Source organism: Argiope bruennichi, chromosome X1, assembly GCF_947563725.1.
Source record: "Argiope bruennichi chromosome X1, qqArgBrue1.1, whole genome shotgun sequence".
Classification (NCBI taxonomy): domain Eukaryota; kingdom Metazoa; phylum Arthropoda; class Arachnida; order Araneae; family Araneidae; genus Argiope; species Argiope bruennichi.
Genome location: NC_079162.1, coordinates 59,164,688 through 59,184,030, shown reverse-complemented (window position 1 = coordinate 59,184,030; position 19,343 = coordinate 59,164,688). Strand labels below are relative to the sequence as shown.

Here is a 19,343-nt window from a genome sequence, read left to right as displayed (position 1 = left end):
GATATGAATATAAATATAAATGGCGCAGGAAATAAATCGTCATGTTTTATAGATTTTTAAATATTGTATTGAATTTTAAATGAATTTATATAATTTTTTGATAATCACTTTACGTATATTCACAGTTGCGAATAAATTTAAAACAATATATTTTTATCACAAAATAGAATATTGATGACATTTTCTTTTAATTACTATGACGTTAACATTAAAAATAGTTAAATGATTGAATTGTATCAAGTTGATCTCACTTCTCAACCGGGTAACGATGATGGGCCATTGAATTTTGGTCAAGGGGCTAATACAGACGTCGACACCGTCATCTGACCTCGGTTTAAAATTGTGATGTTCGCTATTAAAAAAAACCCCTTCTCTGTAAAATTATCTTCGATATGAAGAATAATCGATTAATAATACTACTCTCAACTATATTTAAATGTTAGGAATACAGTTCTTTTTAAATCCTCTAAGAAAACCCGTTTCATTTCCATACAAAAACCAATGATTCTTTAGATATACATGCACTTACTATAGTTGGAAAATATATTTGTTAAAAGTACTGAAAATTTAAATATATGAATTAGAAAAAAAAATATCCAGAAACGTTATTTTAAAATGTTTTTGGTTTATAGGATAATTTTCGCATTTTGGAAATCTTATCGACTTGAAGAATAAACAAAAAATAGCGAACCCCGTATTTCCGTACCCTCAAGGTTAAATTGAATGATCATAAAAATCGCGTTCGTACTTCAGCAGGAAAAATGTATTGTTGTACTGTGAAAATAATACTAACGAAGTACAACTTCGCCCAAAAGTATACCCTGTCATCGGTAGGGATGCAGAAAGAAATCATACCACTATTTTGCTTATGCTATCAGAAAAGCGAGAACCAACCACCATGTTGTAAGCTCTTCTCATTCCCATCTGTAGAGGGTCATTCTGAAGACTAAATCATTTAAATCAAAATTATATGAAAGAATGATAAAAGAAGTCTGACATATTTGAGAAATAACAATGCAAGGTTTATTGATTTATATAGTTTAAATTTCCAGTATCATAATTATTATTTTCAAGGATTAAGCTTTAAAAATTTTTTTCGTCTATGATTTCCGTAAAAATCATTAAAACAATCATTAATGAATAGGAATTTTAATTATCGATATCCAAATTCTCAGTAGTTGTAGGACTCTCATTAGTAGGAGTTAAATTGAAAATTGTGATTCGCGCTATAGATTGAAAATTGATTTTCATAATATTCTGTTTATTTACAGGATCACTTCTCTTCTGCTCATTGAAGAAAAAAGGTTTGCCGGCCGGCAGTCTATTCTTGATCTACTTTGGTAAGTTGATATTCAAAATACCAAAATTCTAAATGTGGCAAAAATGTCTGAGTTCGCTTAAACTTCTGTTAGGTTTCGTAATGCATCATATTAGGGTGTCCCAAAAATTTCTGTCTCATCGCGTTATGAATGGCCTTATCTCACTCGGCTTATGCAGACATGCAGGCTTAACTATTAGCCGTCTATGTCATCGGTTTCAGTCGCACCAGAGCTCTTGTACAGTACGTTTCGTTTGTGACAGTCTCTTTTGAGACTTTCATCCACAGTGTTAAACATGGTTAGAGAAAGGCGACATTTACGACATTTAAGAGGTTTGTCACTGGAGACAAAACTTGGATTTTATATGAAAATGTGCATAGAAAACGCACTTAGTGTAAGGATAAATAGACCTTCAACTATCGCAAAGCCGGCCCTACACCCCCAAAAATTTCTTTTGTTCAATTGATGGGATTGGAAAGGCGTAATTTTCTACGAGCTCCTTCCACAAGGTGAAACAATAAATTTTACGAAATATTGTCATCAACTGGATCAATTGAAAGCTGCCATAGCAAAAAAAAGACCAGAATGAATTAACAGAAGGGGCGTTGTTTTTGCATTAATCGTAAGAGAGAAGTTCTTACAGTCTGATTGGGATGTTTACCGCATCTTGCCTACTCTCCAGATCTCGCTCCATCTGATCATTACTTCTTTCTGTCCTTAAAAAATTCTCTTCGCGATAAGCGCTTTAAATCCATTACCGAAATAAAAGCGCATCTCGAGGATTATTTCTTGTCCAAAACACAACAGTTTTGGAAAGAAGGCATAATGAGGCTTCCTGAGAGATGGAAGAAAGTAATAAAGCAAAAGGGTTCTTATATAGTAAAATAAATAATATCATAAACAGTAAATATTGTGTATTCATTTCATATTTGAAATAGGAAAGAAACTTATGGGACACCCTAATAACTAAGGTGGCTTGGCATTACGATTAGTGCTTTGGGGCCAGAGATCTAGTTCGAAACCCGATTCCTATGCTGGTGCAGTGCGGAAGCTAGAAAATGGGAACACCATCTTGGGTGTTGCTTTCATCATGTAACCACGGCTCAAAATTTTGATATTTGTTTGTTTAGTAATCCCAGTATTGCTTGTGACTACTAATTTTTATACTTCAATTATATTTAACTGAAGTATAAAAATTTGACAGAATAATGAAGAAAAACGGTTGAAATATTTTTAAGAGTAAAAATCGCTCTTTCTCACTATAGTCTCCATTAATACGTGTTATAAAGTTTTCTGCAAAAAAAAAAAAAAATTAGTACGCTAATTAATGAAAAAATAGTCCATATATTGGACACATTTGTATTAAAGGATTTATTTAAATTCAGTGAGACTATTTTAGTTTTAATTTAATATTGATCTGATTAGAAATGATAAAGTAGGAACTGGAGACAGGTTTAAACATTTTGCACATTTTGTGCGATGAAAAAAAAAAGCCAATTTTTTCTGAATATTAATACATATGAAATTTCCGCCATTTCTGAAAAATTAATTTAATCTGATATTTTTATTAAATTTGAATTATCTTACGAATTTCTTGGTGAATTCCAAATATGGAGTTTCCAATCCAGCACGGAAAGAAGTTTTTTATTTAATATATGGGAAAATTATCATTATTAAATTACTCAGTGTCATCTCCGTAAGAATTCAGCAATGCAATAAACATCAATTTAGGTAATTTGTGCTTTTGATATTAATTACCTAACTTTTCCGAAATTAGGAAATCTTGATTGGTAATTAGTTTTTAAACAATTGGAGTTTTCCATGTCAGTGAAGCCAATCATAAATATGCTAAAGTAAATTTCTAGTTAGAAAGATGGTAGTTTTGTTTAGTTACACTAACACCACGTTTTGAAGCCGACTAAGAAAATTTGAGGAATGACCTGAAAATTTTGAGTCGGGGTCAGAAGATGAGGTTGACACCCGAAATGTCACCCTCTCCCAGTTCCCCAAGACACCAAACAAATGACATTTGGCCCAACCAGATTTGGCATCTACCAGATTTGCTTTCACAGCACTTCATCGGCGGAATCGTGTTTCGAACTTGGAGCCCTCAACTTTCAGATGTCCAGACATCAGGCCGTGGTGACAAATTGTCATTACGGCTCAGGGGAGATGGTAAGTTAAACGCATTTATTTGCAGGAATCGACCGTACCTTTCTATTTGAAGCTGTCATTGAAGCTGTAAAAGCTATTATTTAGATGGTGAATTATCTACCTGAAACTACTGCCGAAATTGGTGAAGGACGATATTCATTTAGTCCAGCGAATTGTGATATGAAAAAATATAGATGTTTAACAGCTATTTGAGTGATTTAAGTTGTATAGTTGGCTGTTCAAAACAGGCCTGTAAGTTTGCTTCCAGATATTTTATTAGATAAATTGTGAAGGCAGGATGGAAATTAATTCAACAATTTTTCGCATTTAAATAAAGAAAGGTATTAATTAGCGAGAAATAGTTTCAGCTAAAAGGTCGTAAATCTTGAAAATACATATAACAGGAGCTTTTGGTCATTCTTTGAGCTTAATTATGTCAAATGTAAATATGAAAAATGGTAAATTTGAAAATATATTCTTCATGCTTTTAAAAAAATTTAACGAAATTTTTGAAGTTGTATTTTCATTTTTGTTATATAAATGATAATAAATGGTTAAAATTTCAGATCGGTTCCTGTTTTTTTTTTCATTTATTTATTTAATTCGATTTTGCCAAAAAGAATAAGGTCGTCGTAAATTGCCTAAAATTTTAAGAATTCACGAGCTGAAAAGTAGTCTTTTTCATAAGTGTTATTGTTTTCTTAGAAATATTATTAGAATAGACGAACTTAAAAAAAAACCCATGAAAATTGAATTTTAAGAAATGGTCTTCCTTTACGATGATTGATTCTCCAAAAACATTCAATAATGGTATTCACCAGCATAATGGCCATCAGAAATTGTATTCAGTCTTAATAATTTAGACAAAATGTTAACTCCAAATTTAATATTTTAATTTGAGCTGAATTTTTTTCCTTGTGAAAACAGGTTTTTAGTGTATTATCTGAAATCTTAAAATAACACTTTTGGAAACATTTTCGTGATCCGAGACTTTTGACTGATAGAAAAGTATTATAGGCATATGTCGCCGACCTTGTTGTTTTCGAAAAAGTTAAAAATAAAGCAGATATTGATCTGAATTTTTTACCTGTTATTTCTAAGGAAACATGTTTTATTAAAATTCCAAAAATTTTGATTAAATTTTTTTGAAATGAAAAACATTTTTTTATTTCATTTTTTAAAATTTACTACTGATTTAATTAAGCCATCATAACATCAGGCTGCTCATTTTATAGGCATTTTTAGTACTTTTGACTTTTGAATTTAAATATTTCTTCTTCGATTGAAATGCTAAATACCTGTATTCCACCTCTCCGCTACCCTCTTATCCGGCAACACATCTGGATGCAAACTTAAATTCTGTTTTTAACAGACAACTCAACAACTTAAAGAAATCAATATGCTGTTATGTTTTTCCTTACATTTTGATACTTTTCATGGCAATTCGACTGGACTTATAGATACTCTAAATTCTAGATACCTTAGGGGGAAAAACCTTCCACTTTCTGTTCTAAATGCTAAGAAATCAATTTCAAATAACATATTTAGTTACATGAGAGCTTCTAGGGGTAGACAACGTGATTAGGGGTAGACTCTTACTTCATAATTTAGACTTCTCTGCTGGCACTCGTTCCTACAAAATTTCTGGCCTTACCAATGTGATGATGGGGGGGGGGATATAATATATTTATTTTCAGCTACTCCACCAAAAGTGGTGAATTCATTAGAATCAAAATTCGAGTCCAAGACACTTTGATAGTAAGATTTACAATTCGAACTATCAGAAAAAGAACTTAGTAGAATCTCTTATCACAAAAGTTTAAAAAAAATTAAAAAACAGCTTTAAATTAAAAAATTTTATTATTCATAAATTATTATCCATTAATGAATGTAATTAATTTTTCCTAATGTGATACTTTTCCTTAATGTGAATAGTTTAATCTACCAATACCACAGACAAGTACACTTAAAATGATTAACATAAATTAAACATTTTTATTATTGATAAATTATTATCCATTAATGAATTATTATCCATTAATGAATTATTATCCATTAGTAATTAATTTTTACTAATGTAATACTTTTTCTTAATGTGAATACTTTAATCTACCAATACCAAATTTGTACACTTAGACAAACATTTTTATTATTCATAAATTATTATTCATTAATGAATGTAATTAATTTTTCCTAATGTGATACCTTTCCTTAATGTGAATTATTTAATCTACCAATACCACAGACAAGTACACTTAGAATGCTTAACATAAATTAAACATTTTTATGCCCTTATAATATTGACCTAATAAGCTCAAATTAGATACTATACGGTTTCCAGCATGCGAATTGTCTAGACTGAAAGTCATTAAAATTTCAACTGAGTAAATTAAATTGTTTGAAAAGACAGAATAAATAGATTCAACAATTTCAAATGAGTTAATTAAATTGTTTGAAGATATATAGTAAAATGAATAGAGATTCAAAATTGAACTCCATTTATTTGAAAAGTTTATTTTGTTAATCTCGTTAATTCTTATCTCTTATCTCTCTTTGTTATTTCGGAGAGAGATAAAATCCGGCCAGTAATTTCTCATCTCAACTCAGTAGATCTATTTACCCAAATTATGTTTCTACTGTTTTCAATATAAGGCTAACTTTTTGAGAAGGTTCAAAAATTAGAGTGGGAAATGATAAATTTCAAATACATTTGTTTTTTAAATCTTTCAGAAAAACTTTTCTTCCGTGAGCTGTTTGAAATTTCACTCCGTATCTGATACATGTTTTTACTTTCTCGCATGCTTATTATATAGAAAGTATAGTAATCGTCAAAAAAATTGAACTCCAGATTTTGACGAATATGCACGTTTTCAACCTCCCTTGAGTTCGAAAAACGCATTTTTGGAAAACGTCCGTATGTCTGTGACAAATATCATTCAAATATGTTTTGAGTTAGATGTTTGAAATTTGGTATGCAGTTTTCACACCAAATTTGGTATGTGACTTTTTGACAACATGTGTAGTTTTGTGCCAAATTTTGGCTGCAATCAATTAGGAAAAATGTGTCTAAAACACAGATTTGATTTTCTAATACTACTAATCACATACCAGGGATTGACAAATAACTCGCCAAGGGTGATACGATAGATTCAGTAAAAAGGCTATCATTCAGTTAATATTTCGTAACTATTGTACGCCAGTGCCAAGTAAGGCGTTCTCTGGCATGGCAAGTTTATTAGAGAGTATGTGAGAAATCTTTAGGGAGACCACTTCCGCTGGTTAAATTTTCAAATTATGTATGAAAATGCAACTGTTAGAATTAAGAAACAGTTGTTTAATCATATCAGTCAGACTACAGGTAATATTGTGGTATATAGGTAAATACTGATAGACGGCTTTAAATCTTTAGCAATGTTGCCCAAAGGCCGTGAAATCAGCTTAATTCAAATATTCAGATTCAGGAAATTCTGTCTTAGGTTATCAGAGATATAACCGCATTTGAAGAGGGGGGGGTTGCGAGACGGGAAGTCGTGAAAAATCCAATCACACCACTGATTGATTTTTATCCGAATATATATACATTTCAGTACTATTATGTGGTATTTCAACATTTCACATCCGTCAGTCATCGGTTCATAATTCTAATAATAACCGAGAATGCCATTATTGTGACAATTTGGATCCAAAGAATTTTTTTTTAAAAAAATCTGTGTTTCACTTCACTATAGATCATTTTGAGGCAGCAAGTTGGAGAATGTCTTCAACTGTATCATGCAGACATCTTAACAAATCTGTCTGTGAGCGATCCATTGACTGTGTTCCTCTGAAACGAGTATAGAGAATTCCCAATTGCTTTGGAGATGTTAGGAAAATACCTGCTTTTAGTATTAAGAAGGGGTTCTTTATCTATTTCGGTAAGATAGCTGGGAAGTAGGAGAGCTTATTGATTTTGTAGACGGTTTTGTCTTTCTCTGCGTGGTCATTCAAATCAGTTTAATGCAAATGAACTTATTACAAGGCAGTCCCAACTGAGTAGATAAAGAATGCATGTCTTGTGAACCAAGAAGAAATAATGTCCTAAGGTTTAGAAAAAGACTCTGGTCCCTTTCTGCTCTGGAGAGAAAGCGATTCTACATGCCATCAATCTTTCTTTGGTAATAGGCACCGTTATATAAGAGATGGAATCATGGTTTATACTGAGGCCTCTCTGGGGATGAAACTAAATTTCCTGTTTCCTCCCCCCCCCAAAAAAAAGACCTTTGGCTGCTCAGAAGTATAGGGAAAAGATCTTAATTTTTTTTCTTTGTGTGTGTAAGACTTTAAGCTGATGGCATAGATAATGATTTTATCTTAACAGATGATAAACCCCGACATTGGCTGGGTGGAAAGTAAAGGGGAAAGATCTTTAATTCTTTTTGTGTAAGATTTTAAGCTGGTGGCACAGATGATGATTTTATTTTAACAGATGATAATCCCCGAGATTGGCTGGGCAGAAAAATTAAAGAGATTCTAAGAATAGATATTAAATTGATCATTTCTATTCCCGGATCGAATACTTTTGGAGCTTCTTTGGAAGGCAGTGGGCTATATTCAGTTCTCCTGAAATATATTCATCACATTTGCTGCCACGATTTACAACAGCGATTCGGAAATTTCAATCTAATTAGATGATACTTTCGCTTCCATCTCTTAATTAATATGGGAAAGTGGGGGCGGGTCATTCAGTTACATAAAGACGTGAATTATTTGAAAATAATTGTGAATCACAAGCGAGTCACTTTACAGAAAACGTGTTAATTGAGATGAAAAATTACTCTAAGCAGGATATTTACTATCCATTCGAGTATGTGACAGATTAGTTGCCAGAATGAAGATAAAAGATAGATACCACTACTTGAAGGAAAAGAAATTTTCTTTTAAAGAAATCATTTCTTTAATCTTTCTTTTGTTAAAAGATCACATTTCCACTTTAAATAATCATATTCATAAATTGCTAAAATAAGCAAGATGTAAAAGTAATTCAATAAAAATTCTTCATGTATTTATATATACTTGTTCCCAAAAATGATCCCTACGTTAAAGTTAAAGTACATATCCTAAAAATACACATATATCCTAAAAGTACATATCTAAATTTGAGTCCAAGAATAGATTTTCAAAATAAACAGAAGAGTTAACATGTTAATGATAAGCTAGAATATGAATAAAAAATAATAATTTATATTCGCTACGCTTCAAAGTAATTTAGTATCCATCAGGGTCTGCTCCATAAAAAGAAGCTGTTTTGAAAGTAAAACTGCCAAACCTTCCATTTTTTCTCTTCAGAACAAACTGAAATTGTATTTTTAGATTAAGAAATCAGAATTCTACTCAACATTGTTATTTTAAGAATGCAATTTATAAATGAACTTTTCAGTTAGATGAGCAAACACAAACTCCTTAATGCTTTTATCCACTTTGGTTAATAAACCGAATCGATTTGGGGCTATCGTCTAATGTCCAATTCACTTATTTTTGCGTGACATCGTATCAACCTTAATTTTCTCGATATACTCAGATATTTGCATCTGAAGGTCGGAAAATCATTAACTTATCGACAGTTAGGGGTATAATTTTCTTCTGGTAAATAACATTCTGTAACACGGACCAGTAGTGGGCACTTCCGTGCAAGAGCGGTGATTAAGTAACATGCTTTTTCTGTTTGGTGGGACGTTATTTACTGATAAAATACATTATTTTCTGCAATGCTCCTATTTATATCGAAACATGCATAAAAACTTATTCAGATAGCAGATGGAATTTCCCAGTGGAAATAAACATAATTCGATACCTTTTTCATTAAAAATATTTTTTTTTCTATTGTATTTGTCTTTGTTTGCAACGAAACGCTCTTATTTTATTTATGAAAATAATAGCTCACTTAATTTGATTTAAGCAAATTCTGAGAAATAATGATTTAATACAATTGTTTCCAAATATTTTTTTTTAATTGTAGAAACTTGATTTTGGAACAAAAAATATTTTCCTATTTTTTTATAATCTTTTCGCCAAAGGAATAAATTTATTTCCTGAAAAATCTATAGAGGGAAGTGTATAAAAATTATAGAGACGATCAGCTGAGATTATCTTTTATAAGTAAACACGATATGAAGTTTTTTTCCTGTGAAAATTGCATTTATTGAACCAAAATGCAATCCGGAAAAACTAAAATTCTAAATAAAATTCCAAAATCAGAAAAAAATTAGTTTTTGAATAAAAATTGGATTTTTTTCTTTTGATAAAAAAAAAAAACCTTAAATGAAAAGTTTTCTTTAAAAATGACCGAATAATGATGTATGTAAAAATCTGAAGAAAAAAAAATATAAAATCAGCCAAATAAATTAAGAAAGATTCAACTTGATAAATAAAATTATTTTAATTGATATACTTTTGTTTTCAATACGTGCTAAAGAGTAAATAAAAATGATAATGAAATATAAACGTTAGAACTAATAAATGTAGCAATAAAATATAAGCAATATAGTAATAAATAAAATAAAAATATATAAATAATTGATTAATCAAATTAGAAAAAAAATTAACTGTAGACTTCTTTAAAAAAATAAATAATTCAATGTCTTACATTTATAAACAGAAAAGATATTTTGTTCCATATAATTTTTCAAAATTATGTGATAATTTTTTGGTTGTTTTTGAAGAAATAAATAGTTTATTCCAAAATAAGCCAAATGAAATTTTTTATTCAGATGAAGAAAATTCGATATATTTTCACTTAAAAAATTATATTTAGTAAATACTTTTTCACAACAAGTATCAGAGTGAGAAAAAAAATGAAACAAAATTTCATTAATGTATATCAAATTTTATCTACAAAAATTTACGTATATTTCCCTTAAATTATATCTATACACATATATAAATTCAAGAAAATTGTTTACAAAAGTCAACATTTTATGTCAAACATTATAAACGTTTTCCTAAAAAAGTCCAAAATGCCCTTCTGATAACCTTCCTAAATGGCACATAAACTCAAATAAATCCGAAGCACAAAGTCATAACACAATAAACTGTTTGTAAAGTTTAAAATAAACAAGCCAACAACAATTACCCTTTAAACAGAAGAAAGTTTAAAGAACAGTAGTTTTTAAAACAGAAAATAGTCTTAACTAATATAACTGAGAGAGTTTCTTAAAAAAAAAAAAAGCAGGCTTTGCCCACAGCAGTTATTTCTTTAGTAGAGGAGATATGTTTATTCGTATTGATTCTAAGATAAAAAATAGAATTAACTACCAATAATGATGTTAATAATGATGTTTTTAAACGGATGAGAAACTTAACCAGAGGTAATTCCATCAGAAACAGGATTTCTATTTTAAAGCTAAATCTGTAAAAAGGTTTTACCAGTATTTTATGTAAAAGATTTTACTTCGAGGAATTATGTTTCAGCTTTAAGTAACAATAGCTGCCTTTAAATTTTGCTGCCAGAGCAAGTATTATTAACAAATAATCAGAATAAGGAATCATAAACTGATTCAATTAAGATTCTTAAGAGCTATTTAATGTAAACTATAATAGCCTTTCTGACAGACGATTACAAATCAAAGAAGACTATCAGTTTATCTGTAAGGTGTATCCATATAAAATGACCATCTACTCCATTTAGCGAAGTTCTTTAGGAATTGGGCAATCTAATTATCTTTTACATTTTCTGACTAATTTCGATGCTATAAAAAACATTCAACTGCAAAAAGTATGCATATTGATTGTAAATTTCTTAAATATTAACACAAACAGGTATTTAAGCATTTATCACAAATCATTATTTTAAAAATAAGAACAAATCTTTAGCGTAAATAATCATATACATTTAGAAATTTTCTTCATAGAGATTTTATATTCTCAAGTAATTATTTTCTTAAAGGATTTATAGTTCAAAATAGAAGGTCAAAAATTTGGCAGTTTTAAAGTTTGTTCATGGTCATTAGTTTCTTTATTATACTTTCCATTCAAACAACCTTTTATTATAGTTTCAATTTTAAGGTCAACATTATCGTACGAATTTTCTGTTTTTTTGTAAAGAATCATATATTTAATTTTAAGTTTTAAAACGACTAACATTAGCACTCTAGAAAATATTACCAGGAACTTACAGTTGCAAGGAACATAAATAGAGCTGCTTAGTATGTAGCATTAAGAACCATCAACTGGTTCCAAACAGTTCTGTAAAGAGTTTTAATTTGAATCCTAACTATTTTATGACGGCAGTTTACAAATAACGTAACAGACTGCCGAGAATACTTAAGCGGCATGGCGCATTAAATAAATCTTTCAGTTCACATAATGAACTCACTCTTTAGCACTCCTTTAATGCAAATTACGAACAAGTTCTTGGGTAGAACTAAAATGTGTAATAATATATATCACATTTACTTGTTCGAACCATTAAATATCTCGGGTTAAATGCTCTGTGCCAAATGATCTATTTAAACAACGGAAAAATAACATATAGTGCGTTCTTTAAATACATTGTTCTATTCAAATACAAAACCCAACCGAGTAGGAAAGAAACATGCCATGCTTTGTCGCTCGAAATAGCGAAACGCGGCATAAATCTTTAGCCATCCGTGTTTAAGGGACATTAATCTTAAGTTTCGCACGGAAGGGATGGTTTCAGACTCCATTCCCTTTCTACTTTCTCGTATACGAAGTAGAGAGAAAAATTGCATTCGTCAAAAGATTCAACCTCGAAATTGTGAAGAATCTCTAATTTTCAGACCTCTATGAGGGTGAAAATCATACTTTTGGGCATTATGTCTGTTTGTGAATACGATAACACAAATGCGTGTTTGAGCTAGAAGGATGAAATTTGGTATATGAAGCTGGCAGATTTCGATAAAATCTTGAACGAAATCCTTTCAAATAAAATCTGTCTGACCGTTCAAATGCAAGTGAGCTCGATCATTTCAAAACGTAAAGAGCTAGATAAAAATGAAATTTGGTATACAGGTTTAGCATTTAAAATTTAGATTCTTATCAAATTTTGAACCAAATCTGTCAAAAGAGTGACCGTCTGTCGGTCTGCGCTTTTACATGTATGTAGATACAATAACACATAAACATAATGATTTAAATCGTTGAAGTTCGGTATTTTATCTTGGGACTACAATTGTAGCTTTGTATCAAATTTTGATTTCAATAGATTCAAATATATATTCGCATCCAATATATATATTTGATTTCAATAGATTCAAATATATATTTGATTTCAATAGATTCAAATATATATTCCCATCCAATATATATATTCCTATATATATTGCATCCAATATATATATTCCCATGATATAGAAAAAATGATATAATCCCGCTAAAGTTCTATATTTCGTAACTGTTATTCGCCAATACCATACAAGGCATTCGCGGCCCTAATCAAGGTCTCCAATTTTATGCGGTGGTGGAGGTGGAACATGGTTTGTATTGGGGAGTAAGAGAGAAAGCTGCGGGAAGATTACTCCAGCTCAGTTCAATTAATTTCGAGTTATGTTTATCTCACTTCATTTCTTTTCGTTTTGAGAGATCTTTCATACCCTCCCTGTTTTGTATAATTTTTGACGCCTTTCAGAAAGAAAGATTGCTTATTGTGCTGAAAATTTGAAGGAATTGCTTCCGATAATTCTCATTAGCAGAAAGATTAGTAGATATATTTATCTATTTAGGTATTTCAAGGCAAAGCTTCTTTTAATTTTTGACTTATTTTACTGAGACTCAAAATTAAAAAAAAAAACTGCGGATGTAATATTTGTCAGTGAAATGCTTCAGAAACAATAAGCTGTTTTGTTGTAATTTTAGTTAGATAACAAACACCTAGTTAGAAGGAATCCAATACTCGTAACCAGGACGATTATTCTATTCAATCACATGGATCTGAAGACCCCTTGCCCCAAATAGAAGATTAAATTAAATTCAAAATGTATATAAAGAATGAAACTCCCCTTGGTCAAGGGAAAATGTTTCACTCAAATGGCAGAACACAAATCATTTTGAAACGTGTATTAACGAAAATTATTTCTTCAACCTTTAAATATTTCTGTTTAAATGTTCTATGCCAAATCATTCCTTCAACAAAGGGGGGGGGGGTATTCAATTATGTATTCTTTGAATACATTCTTCTATTTAAAGAAGCCGCGTAACCGAGTGAAAAGAAATCATGTCGTGTTTTATCGCTTGAAGTAGCGAAAGCGTGGCATTAATCTTTAAGCAAGCGTCTTTGCTGGACATTAATCAAATGTCCCGCACGTAAGAATGATTTCTGACTCCGTTCCCCTTTGCACCCCCCCCACTTCATTCATCATTCTTAATTTGTTTTGATTCCGAATGTTTTTTCATACCTTTTCTGGCTTGTCGGATTGATTACGCTTCACCGAACAAAGAAATGTTTACTGAGTCGAAAATTTAGTTGATGCTAAAAAATCGAGTTTTTTCAAATGAGGGCAATTATTCTCGCTTTGAGGGGGGGGGGGAAGGATAAAGTCCCGTGAATTTATAGTAGAGGGTGAAATTGGGTTTTGTTCAATATATTTCTTTGAAATCTTTTGGCTTACTTATTATACTTTGATTTAATGACAGTCGAGACAGTAAATGGGGCTTAAAAGTAAATAATTAGTATTTCTAAAATTCAATATCGCTATTTAAATGGTATATTTAAATATAATATATATTATATTTAAGTGTTTTTATAAAAGATATTTACTTTTGGAAAAAAGTTCTTTCTATTTTATATATCAGTGGCTTCGCATGCAAGCAAAAGTAATAATTCAAAAACGTGATATTTAAATCTATGAAACTAGACATGTAATTCATTTTAATACAGCTGTAGTACCGCGTCGAATTTTGGTGTTAATTAGTCAGGAAAAAAAATTCAAAAATGCAATAGATTTAATAAAAATGCTAGATTCAAGCCAAAGACCTATGCTTCTCAACCTCAACTATCGTGTGCTAATACCAAGCAAGGTATTTGAGACCTTGCTCAAGACCATAGTTTTATGCAGGGGGAGAAGAGGGTAAAAAAATTATTAGAGAATATGCGAGAAAGTTTCGGAGAGACCATTTTCGCTTGTTAGATATAGAGAGTCGGTAGCTTTGAAAAGAATTGCAGAATCTAGATAGCAGATTATCAACTTCATCATTTTTATATTTTGCACATATAGTTCAATATCTTGATACAATTGAAGACTAAGAGTGATTAACGTTGTAAATGCCGAAAATGGGAATTGAAAGAAAAAAAAACATTCACCGCAACTTCAGGAATGTACACGCATGCGAATTACTTACATGTTCTTTCGAACTACTTAGCAGAATACCAAGCATTTTTTACATTTACCACATTATATAAAGCAGTATTTGGGCACTCTTCAAATTTATCACATTATGAAACATTGCTTATTAGGGATTTCACAGTCGAAACAGTATTTCTATTTTTTTGGCATTCAGAGTATTTACCACCTTTAGTCTTTAATTCTAATAGCATATGGTTTGCCTGTTTGGAGGTAAGGTCTCGGTCTTGAAACCGGAGGGCTTCAGGTTCGAGACCCGATTCCACAGAAAAAACGTGGTACACGCTAAATCTGTCGGGCTCAAACGCCTTCCCCCTAGTTTAGTGTGGAAGTGTGGAGAGGGGGAAACAGCTCAGGTGCTGTCCTCGTCATCTGACCGCGGTTCTCAATTACGAGGTCCGTCCCTACATAGCCCTAGTGCTGCTTTAAAAACGAGACGTTAATTTAACGAAACGACATATTAAGGTACAAATTTATTCTGCCAAGAATGATTCATTTATTTAAACTATCGAAAACAAACATATCTTTGATATTTCGTTTGTTGCTTTAAATTAGTAATAAATCTTGTTTTCCCGCCTTTCATTTGTTAAACTGTACTTACTATTGTGTCTCTTTGACTTAATAATAAAATATAATTGCTATTTGGGTTTTATTTCAGCTTATATAGCATTTATCTGATTTTACATTATACAAATGTTTATTTGTATTCTCTAAGGTTTGAGTTTCTATTCGTTTATTATACAAGCCTTTTAGAATTTACGGTAAATTATTTAAAAGAAGCGAAATATTTATTACGATAGAGCTCCACTTATTTGAATCTAATTATTCGTATCGCTTTAAAAGCAAAGAAATCCGCAAACAAAATCTCCAAATATAAACACTCGCGAAACCAGTCAAACAAATGGCTTTGAGTAGTGATATTTTAATACAGCTCATAAAAATAAAAAATAAAAAAATGTTACATTATTCTAGCAGCAACCACTGAATTAATACCCTACAAACAAATTTCCTCTTCTTTTCTCTCGAGAAATAGCCTTTTCATTCTTTAATTATCCAATTATCCAGATATTAAATTTTCTGAATCCCCTCAGGCCCCAATTAATCGGCATAACTGATATTGCAAAGGAATGAAATCGAAGTTCACTAGGATTTAACACGTATTTGAAAATATTAAATACATGGCTGGGTCTGAAATGGCAGCTAATTTTGAGTATTTTGTGCATAACAGCATGCTATCTTCCCAGAGTTTTACGGAGAAATTTAGAAGACAAGCTGAACTTCGAAAGAATATTTGCTGAATTAATAATGCGTAATAAAGCTCTATCCATAATTCGCGAGTTTAAAATTTATTCAAAAATTAATTTGAAGGGAAATGCTTCAAGCATGTTTTGATTGAGCAGTTGTTTTTAAATTTCCAAAATATAAAGGCCAATTATTGATTAAAGCTAAATTTAATTAAGTCCTTCTCTGTTGCTCGAAGGCATGTAATATTTTAACTAAGGGTTTTTGGTTGTTTAGGTTTTTCGAGATCAAATACTCTTTAACAAACAATTTCATTTAATGAGATAAAAAAATTCTCCCCAAAATATGTCTTTGTGAAGAATTAATTAATTTTGATTTTAAATATCAAGTGCGCTCTTAAATTATATTAATTTCGAATTCTTAAGAAAACGAATTTATTGTCCATTTGTGAACAGATACAGAAAAAAATATGCCTTAGTTCTTTCAAATAGAACTTATGTATTGCTGCATTGTTAATCTATATGAATGAGCTCAAATGCTTATGACAAAGTGGAAAGATAAGGGTTAATATTCATTTTGTACTATTTATTTAGCTATGAAATATTTTTTTTGGTTATGTTCGCAAATGGACAATGAATCTACTTTCTTAATAATTCAAAATTAATATAATTTAAGAGTGCATTTTGTATTTAAAATCAAAATTGATTAATTCTTTGCAAAGACATATTTTCGAGGGGCACTTTTTTATCTCATTAAATGATATCTTTTGTTAAAGAGTATTATTTGTATGCAACTGGAAGCATCATAAAATTAAAAGACTGACTAAGCTTCAGAAGATTTGTAATGAATCAATAACTTTATAGAAAAATATCCTACAGAAATCACTTTCTAATTATATTACATATGAGAGAAACTACCATGTAGTTATCACACATATGATTGTTTATAAAGTTCACATTCAGTCTATACACTTTTTAGATAAGACAATATTTTTTATTGAGCCATAAGTAATTCATAGGACGATAAGAACAGAGACTGATTTATCAATGGATGAGTTATATGGAAAAATCATAGGAAATTTTCTAAGAGAAACTGAGCTATATGTGTGCCCCCTGTGAGGAAATCTAATACTTGGTAATTATATTACAGATAAGTGTGCCTTGAATCCCATTCAGTAAATGAGCTTTCTTTGGAAAGCATTGAAGCACATGCTCACCTTCAATTGTTGCAAATGAGACAATCTTAGTCTATTGTCTACTGTCTATTGTAAACACAATTCCATTGCATTAACATAAAATACACTTTTATAAGGTAGATAGAACATAAAGAAAGTAGTTCATAATTACAGAAAATTATATTATAATCCCAACTCCACTGCCTCTACATAAAATAGACACTTTTGAAATAAATATAGAACATAAAGAAAAAGAGTTTATAATTACAGAAAATTACTTGAAAAACTAAAATGATTTCTTCTTTAGTTAAATTATCATGAAGAGTTTTGATCTAAATATTCTAAAACCCGTTTTAGAATATTTCATCTTTTACGAGCCATTAAAATAAATTTATGCTTCATTAAGAGATTAGAAGGCATGTTTAAAACTGAGCAAATGTTTGGCATTAAACAAGCATTTTCAATGCGTTCATTCATTTGTATGTAAAATCTCTAAATTGATGTTATTAACATCTTTGCAAGACTTTACCAGGAATTTTAAAAGCTTTGGTTAACGGAATGAGTGTCAGCAGACTAACATGCATTCTTGGAATCACACTTTCTACTTACTGAAAACAAAATATTCATTTTCTACTCGCCTGAGAGATTAAAATTTCATTCGCAGCAATAATTAAATGATTAGATTTCTGTCAAATGCTTTCAATTCCTGTTAAATCTGAATACAAGGAATTTGAATTCATATCTTTATAACATAGACTAATGCAAAGTAATGAAATGTTAATACCTTAAGCCCATTTATGCATATTTATGATAAGCTGATTAGAAGCGAATTATTAATTTAAAGGTTTCTTTAAGGTTCTTACGGATTGTAGAAATTAGCATTCATAAGTCCGTATGAAAGTTTTATATGAATGAATGTCTATATAATACTCCTATTTAAATAAACGTCTGTATGATAGCCCTATTTCAATAATGAGTTTCAAATATTATTTTTGAAGAGTCATTTTAGAAATATAAAGTTTAGTTTGTTTAGAATTTAAAAGCAAAAAATTCTCATAAATGCCCTTTTATCTCTTCTGGGACACTGAAAGACATTTTTCATGCCCAATACGTTTTACAAAAGAACTTTCATATTTGCTACGAAAGAGCATAAGAAGAAAAGCTGTACAGTCAGTACAGTTTTAATAGTTTAGCTAAAGAGCACATTTTGTCTACCAAATTTCTCAATGGTGCGAATTAACAATCCAGTTTATTCGAGTCTGTATTTTCAGTTCCAAACCTATCAGAGTACAATTTGCAACAATTTTTTTCTATGGTTTTCGAAATCGATTACTTGAAAGTGATGCATATAAGGTGAAAACTCATTTTAAACTCTTTTAATTCTAAATGCCATTCAATTAAATGAAAGATACTGTTTAAAAATTTAAAATATCTATTAAATATATTTGCTTTTTTAAAAATTTACCATAAAGAATTATCATGAATGAACTCAAAGAAATATCTACAATATTGAAATTTCATAAGAATTGAAATCAAATATCAAGGATTGTACTTTCATAGATTAATGTCATGTGTATATTGAAAAGCATGAAACCTTGCAAGATATCTGATATACTATTTAAGGACTGATGTTCTGTCCTGAATATTTCAAATAAAGATATTTTATTTGAATATAAAATTTGCATATGTTCGTAACTGCTGAATCGAATTTTACTTAAGAGCATATGTAATTTGAAATGCTCTGTGTAAAAAGTATTCTTTTAAATATGGTAGGCTAAAATTCAGAGCTGTTAAACTGAAGCGCAGTAATAAAATCCTTCTTTCTGATATATGACTATAATATTGTCAATGATTACATCTTTAAAATGGCGGATGAAGATAAAGATAATCAAAATAGTCCCAAAATAGATTAGAAGCATTAAAAATTTCAAATGGAAATAGACATTATCCATGAAGTAGTAAGCGAAGATAGGAATAATAAACATCTCATCTAAAAGAATTTCGATTATCGCTTTCTATTTATTGTAAGAATCAAATATTTTATATGCTAACTGTACTATAAATAAGTACTGAATGCAATTTAAAAAGCTCTATGATTGCATACTCTCCTGCTTGAAAATT

The 19,343-nt window shown here is 30.1% G+C and overlaps 2 long non-coding RNA genes across 2 annotated transcripts in view; one reads left to right on the top strand and one right to left on the bottom strand.

Moving 5' to 3' along the window:
- LOC129958875 (uncharacterized) overlaps positions 1–19,343 on the bottom strand; it is a 240,028-nt gene that overhangs the window by 72,392 nt on the left and 148,293 nt on the right. The window lies entirely within an intron of this gene.
- The window catches only part of LOC129958873 (uncharacterized), a 38,397-nt gene that overhangs the window by 4,272 nt on the left and 14,782 nt on the right, over positions 1–19,343 (top strand). Inside the window, exon 2 of the long non-coding RNA XR_008783337.1 lies at positions 1,272–1,340. This is a non-coding gene — a long non-coding RNA (uncharacterized LOC129958873). The remainder of the gene's footprint in view (positions 1–1,271; positions 1,341–19,343) is intronic.